Source organism: Amblyomma americanum, chromosome 1, assembly GCF_052857255.1.
Source record: "Amblyomma americanum isolate KBUSLIRL-KWMA chromosome 1, ASM5285725v1, whole genome shotgun sequence".
Taxonomy (NCBI): domain Eukaryota; kingdom Metazoa; phylum Arthropoda; class Arachnida; order Ixodida; family Ixodidae; genus Amblyomma; species Amblyomma americanum.
The window spans coordinates 194,846,718-194,853,713 of NC_135497.1; the positions used below are offsets into that span (position 1 = coordinate 194,846,718).

The 6,996-nt window shown below is 47.2% G+C and overlaps 1 pseudogene; it reads left to right on the forward strand.

Annotated features, from left to right (window-relative positions):
• Window positions 1-666: 666 nt before the first annotated feature.
• LOC144115338 (uncharacterized) lies at window positions 667-2,681 on the forward strand (annotated as a pseudogene).
• Window positions 2,682-6,996: the final 4,315 nt, after the last annotated feature.

A 6,996-nucleotide genomic window follows, 5' to 3' on the forward strand; every position in this document is an offset into this window, starting at 1 on the left:
GACGACGTGCTGTTTCTGCTCCAGGAGTCTACGCCAGCGCCGCGCCGCGGCAACCGCTTCTAAAGCCTCACGGGGAGAGCGCCGCTTTTGCCACTACAAAACATTCTAGAACACTGTACTCTCGTGTCACGGTCGCGAGAACAGTCGCCGAATGTTGACAGACCAGAAGAGGATCATACGTCTGGAGCAGTTCGAAAGTGGGGCACCACCAGAATAATTTAAAGTGCTTATTTTTATTGCGGCGGTCATAAAGACCAGCTGATTTTTGCACTTGATGTATTCTTCCGAGGTCTTATTAATCTTTAGCCGTTTATTTTTACTTTGTCAGTAACCGCATCACGATAGTCTGCTACCAACTTGAAGGCCGCGAAAATGCGACATATGCGCGGTTCAGTTAGCGGTTTCATTGTGCCATTCTCCCCAATCTGTGTCGATGCCTTGTTAAATATTATTTACGCCCTGAAGCTTATCTAAGGCGACGTACCCTGCAGTCCTGCTGCACAAGGAGCACATCAGCCCAAGCTGGCATACAGTGCATCCAGCGATGTGAGTTCCTTTCTGGTCGTCGTCTGGACGCAGGCTCTTTTCAAGCTGAAAAAAAATTTAGTTGGTTCTCGGGCTCCGTCTTTTTTCTTTACACAGTGCGCCAAGTCATTGGAGACAAAAATGAAGCGCTGTAGGCGCCCTGCAGATGACCTCAGCGAGCGGCAGATTAAGGGAAGTGTAGCCGAGAGTATTCAAGACCATCTTGCACGCATCTTTCCGACCACCTTGTATTCCACTCAAAGGAGCGGAAATGCTAGCGAACAGGCTGAAGACAATAACCTTGACATCGGAGCTCCAAATGCTTTGGATGAGTCAGGAGCCATCGACTCTGTAGAACCTAGCTGCAGCTCAGAGGCTGGAAGAATTAGTGATCACATACTTAGCACAAGTGAAGAACAGCCAAGCTTGGCCAGCGAACTGGCAACATGGACCCGTGATACAAAAGCTTGTGCGTCACATTTTACCTTGGTTCTCAAAGTATTAAAGAGGCATGACCACCCTGAACTGCCTAGTGACGCGAGAACCCTCCTGAGAACGCCAAGGTCTTGCGACGTGAAAGAGATGGGATCTGGATTGTATCACTACTTTGGAATCAAAACAACCTTGCAACAAATTCTCACCAGTGGCAGCATCACTGGAGACTCAATCTCACTTCTGGTCAACATTGACGGGCTCACCATATCGAAGAGTTCAACAAAACAGTTCTGGCCCATATTGGCATCAGTTGCAGAGAATGATAAGCTGAAGCCATTTGTCATAGCTTTGCTTATAGGCAATGCAAAACCCCACAGCGTGCAGGAATATCTTGATGGTTTCATTGCTGAGATGGGTACCCTGCAAACAGAAGGAATAAGTGAACGTGGACAAAAGTGCGCAGTCAAACTGCATGCATTTATTTGTGATGCACCAGCGTGGGCTTTTTTGAAGTGTATCAAATGCCATGGTGGATACTACAGTTGCGAAAAATGTACTCAGGAAGGAACCATTTCCACAAAAGCCAGGAAAGTTATCCTCCCAGAAGTCCGATGTCCACTAAGAACAAACGAATCTTTCCGAAACGAACAGCAGAAAGAACACCATCACCAACAATCTCCACTTTGCAGATTGGCTTGGTGAGTGATTTCCCACTTGAGTACATGCACCTCATCTGTTCAGGTGCAATGCGGAGGCTTCTGCACTACTGAGTGCAGGGAGGTACACACAAGGCAAAGCTGCCAGCACGTCTTCAGACTGCCATTTCCGGAATGCTAATGGAGTTGCGAAAGTATGCACCTCAAGAAATAGCCCGCAAGCCAAGAAGCCTTTGTGAATTGGAAAGATGGAAAGCCACAGAGTTTAGAAACTTCCTCTTCTACTTTGGTCCAGCAGTACTGAAGAACATTGAGAAGTGCTACTGCAATCATTTCATGAATCTTAGTGTAGCACTGTCCATCCTGGCATGTCCCGCACTTTGCCAATGAAAATTAAATGCAGCAGAGCACCTCCTCAGAGAATTTGTTGTGGATGCTGAGAGCCTGTGTGGTGAAGGAATTTATGTATAGTATAACATACATTCTCTAGTGAATCTTCCTGATGTTGTGAAGAAGTATGGACATCGATTGATTTTCTGCATTTCGCGTCAAAAACTTCTTGGGTGAACTGAAGAAGGACCTGAAGTCAGCAAACCGGCCACTGCAACAAATTGTCAAGTGCCTTTATGAACGAAATCAGCTCCCTAGAGCATACCCAGTTAGGCAAGCAAGTTTGCACAAGCCACACGATTCTGGCCCTACACTGCCGAGATTCACTGGTGTACAATTTCGCAAAATTACTCTACTAGATATGGTCGTTGAAATTAATACTGCTGATTCGTGCCTTCTCATGGAAGATGGCAATGTGGTTGTTGCAACAAATGTTCTGTTCCATGACGGAGACATTGAGATCTGTGGCAGATTTTTCACACAGCTCTCCAACTTCCACGAAGGCATTGCAGACACAACTGAACTGCATCATTACAAGGCTTCTGGCCTCTCGCCACGAATTCTGTGTGGCCTGTCTAGCAGGTCAGATCAAAGTGTTGCCGTTTTCCTTGTGGAGATGGTTTTGTGGTCATGCCACTCCTGCACATGACTTATTTTCGTCTCCATCCCCTTTAGGCGATTTATATGCTCTATTGTAACACTACTATCAGACACACGCAGAACTTACAACTTTTTTCGGCGTTAATGCTCCTCACATGCTGCATTACAGTTTCTAAATGCCCAGCTAGGATAACTGCCACATAATGGACCATCCGCCTCCAAATCTACTGGACCGCCTCCTACCTATCCTGCTATTTTAAAGGAAACAGCCTCAAAGGAAATGGTTAGGAGATTTTCCTGCGCGGAATGAAGAAAAATTAGAGGGGTCCTACGCTGCTGAACTGAATGTGGAGCGAAAACTTTGGCTGCGGGTGACCGACCATTGCATTGAACACAACTAGCACTGCGTTGAACTTATCAAAGTTTACCGGCGTTCTATTCAGAACCCACTTTCATGCCCTGCGCATGCAATGCCGGCAGACGCTTCCCTGTTCCATTTGGTCAGCTCTCCGCGGCGGCGTGCGCATGCGCAGTGCAGAAACTATCCTCTTCTCCGCGCTGGTGCGCGCATCTGCTGGGATGTCGCTACACTTCTCGTCCTCCTCTCTGTGGCGAGCACCACGTACCTGACGAGTCATTGGGTGACCCACGAATGATTTGCGCATGCGCAGTGAGGCTGCATAATGAGGCACGTGACGTCACAAGTCGGCGCAGCGGCGGAACATCTGTGGAATGGCGTAGCTGGTTTCCATGGTTACAGCGCATGCGCAGTTGCGGCTCCGGACAGGCACAACGAAACTCGCTTCTACTAGCCTAGTGTAGTTTTCGCTACAAAAAATGAAAGCAGGTATCATGAAAATGATTTCCATGATAGTTCCCAATAGCAGCGCCGGCAGCAGTATTTTGGCTGATGATCCCAGTAATACAAGGACAGCTTCCACACGGGGCCACATGTGTCTAGTATTCGTTGGAGAAAACGACTTCAAAGGCCCATTTTCAAGCTTATCACTCCAAAAAGTTATCACCAGGCCAGGCAGGTTGCTGCAAAAACTGGCGGCTCCTTAGCAAAACTGGGGCCGAACCTCACACCTCTCGCACATAAGATGTGTATGACATTGTGCCATGATGATTACTCAGAAGATGACACTCTCTACAACACAGGTAAACATACTACTTTTCTAAGACCATTCCATGAAACACATTGCCACAACTTCTCAGTGACTTTAGGCCAGGAAAAATACACCGCGCCTTCTGTGTGAAACACTGCATGTGTTAACATGTGGGTGGCTTCCCGCAGATAATTGCAGATTCATTGCTCTCACATCTCAAAATTAGAAAATTACGACACAGAATCTCGGAAAATATAGACCTTAGCCAAATATCATTTCCTCTCTGTGCAGTTGGCCACAGGTACATAAAATCATATTGTAAAATGTCACTGACGATACAAGAAGAGTAGAGCATTTTTACAGCTGAAATGTTGCACAAGGGGCATTACAATTTGTTGTGACTTGTTGCAGTATCCCCGTTTAATGATGCAGTGTGACAACCACTGGAGAACACATTTTTGCAAAGGGATGGCATATATGTTCAGACACTGCTTATGTTAGGTTGCATACTTTCTTTCAATTCAAATAACATGCAGGTTACACAATCTGCATGTTGTTGTGCTCGTCACTTTTTCAGTTACTGACGAAAAAGGAAATTCCACGCCCCCACAGTGGGCCCGTGACCAAGAGGAGCAAAAAGCATTGTATCAGAACAGCACAAATGAAATATAACAAAATACTCGAGAGTACGACACTCAATTGTTTCACTTGACAGCTTTTTCGACAATTATCTAAATTTTACTTTTCAGATTTCCTCAGTAGTACACTTCACAGACTCTAATGACATCGCTGCAATACCATCAGCATGGGTGCATAAAAACAAAGCCTTCTGGCCACCATTCAAGAGTTCGACAAAAGTAAATGCTGCTATCAAGCACCAAAAGCAGCTTGACACAGTGGCAATAGTTTGGTTGGAGGGTACTAACACAGGTAAGTATATAGCACGATAAAAATGTCTTTCATCAAAGATTGCCTTTTTTAGTATCTGAGAATGTAACACTACTAAAAGCTTCCTGGCTTAAGAAGGCAATAAGACTGCACATGCCAAATTATCTTCCTCTTATTTTATGTGCAACCTGGCAGTGACCGGTCAGTGACCTGCTAGAGAGCAGTGCAAAAGTGGCAACATGAAGGCACCCAGCTATAATTTCATTTGAGATTGGACAAGCAAATGCTATGGTGAAATGTGCAAACAGTGCACTAGCACATGTGCCAAGGTGTTTTATCTTGCATCCGACATTACCAGGCCTCAGTAGCGAGAGCTTAAGAATACTGTTTGTGAGCACTTCTTAAAATTATAAAAAGTTTTGAATTTTCACAACTGCGCTCTGAAAAAACTTGGGTGCAAGATAGCCTCAGTTGCTGTTTGAGGCTTGGTGCATGCACGTGTATGTTTTGTTGTGCATGTCTTTAAATCAATTGTCATGGTACTGTATTGCTGCTAGGCCAGGCGATGCATAACGTTTAGTATGGCTAATACTTATCTACTGATCGGAGCTATTCACTATAGAGCCACAAAAATGCACAACACTTTAATAAGCTACCCTTTTACACCTTAGCCGGCGCGGTGGCTAAGTGGTTATGGCGCTCGGCTGGTGGCCCGAAAGACGAGGGTTCGATCCTGGCCGCGGCGGTCGAATTTCGATGGAGGCGAAATTCCAGAGGCCCGTGTGCTGTGCGATGTCAGTGCACGTTAAAGAACCCCAGGTGGTTGAAATTTCCGGAGCCCTTCACTACGGCGTCTCTCATAGCCTGAGTCGCTTTGGGACGTTAAACCCCCATAAACCAAAACAAACCTTTTACACCTGTGTTTTGTTTTCTACCGTGCTTGTTCACCTTACATGCATATGCACCAAAAATGTCAGACAATTTTGCTATATATATACTGCAACTGACTCTCTGTTTGCAGATAGCTATGAAGTCGCACGCAGACGGGCTTTAAGGGCTGAAGATCAATCGGACCTGACATCAGAACCAGTCAAGAGGACACGGCGGCCGCCAAAGCAGCTCGAAGATTTCACTACAGAAAATGACACGCCGAATGAATCTTTTTCATGGTGGCACTCTGCGCATGCGCGCGCAGTGCACTGCGGGAAGCGCGCGACCGCCATGTTTTTTGGCGGTTCGTCGGCCAGTTGAGCGGTTGGAGCGGTGTGGCTGGTTGGGTCGCGCGAGCGGCGCTTCGCTGCTGCGTAGCTGTCGCCAACTCTGCGTTTTGCGTGCCTGCTGAAATCACTGGCGGGGTACCTCACCGATGCGCTGCCGTGGGATGCTTTTATTTTAGCAAAAAGCCAGGAAATGCAAGATTTTTTAGATTCCCTGCGGCATCACTCCATGAAGCCAAAAGAGCAAAGTGGGCGCAGGCAATGTGCCGTGTGAATGTTGATGGATCTCCGTGGCAGCCAACAGCCAACTCGCGTGTCCGCAGCGACGACTTTGTGTCAGGTAAAAACTAATTTTCTTTTTTCTTGCACTCTATTTTCGAAGAAGCTGTAGCGCGAAGCGCAAGGTGCGACGCCTCTGTGGTCCATTTGCTAGCGTATCAGAAGTGGCTGCATGAAAAAATAAGCGGAAAGTGCGCGGGACTGTCTGCTAGCACCCCGGGCATAATAGTAACTTCAGTAGAACTTGTCGGGCTGGTTGGTTCATATAGAAAAGATCTTCGCGAACGAGACACGGACGGCGACGAGGCAAGTACAGCGTTTGTGTGCGTCTTTGGCCTTCGCCGTCCGTGACTCGATAGCGCCGTTCTTTCATTACCTATAATATCAGTGCCGCATCCGAATAGAAGGGAGCCTAAAAGATAGGGTGAAAGGTAGAAAGGAATGTAGTACGCCTACGGGAACGTGCGCGCTCCGTGGCACGGCCGGTCTCGAGGAGAGTGCGCGACCACAATGTTCGCCGGAAAAGACTACGTTGGCTCGAGAATGCCAGATACCTTTCGCTTAGGAGCAACTCTCCTGCGAAAGCAGTCGCCTCGACATATTTTGCTGCAGGAGACTGTGCCCTTTTCAGACCATCTCAGTGGAGGGGCTATGCGAATGCGAGTTGACTTCCTTAGCAGAACTCTCGTGCATTCACTCACCAGCCAGCCGAATACGCCAGTCAGTAAGCGCCTCGGTGCCTCCACAACGCTGTATCATGCTGTGAGATCGTTTGCTCATCATCAACAGCCATGGCGCAGCCTTGTTATCAAACAAAGAGCACGCCCGACTTTGTATCCCGACCGGGCTTTCAATACATTTGCTTCCCGTTTGTTATATTTCTGAAACTGCAGTGAT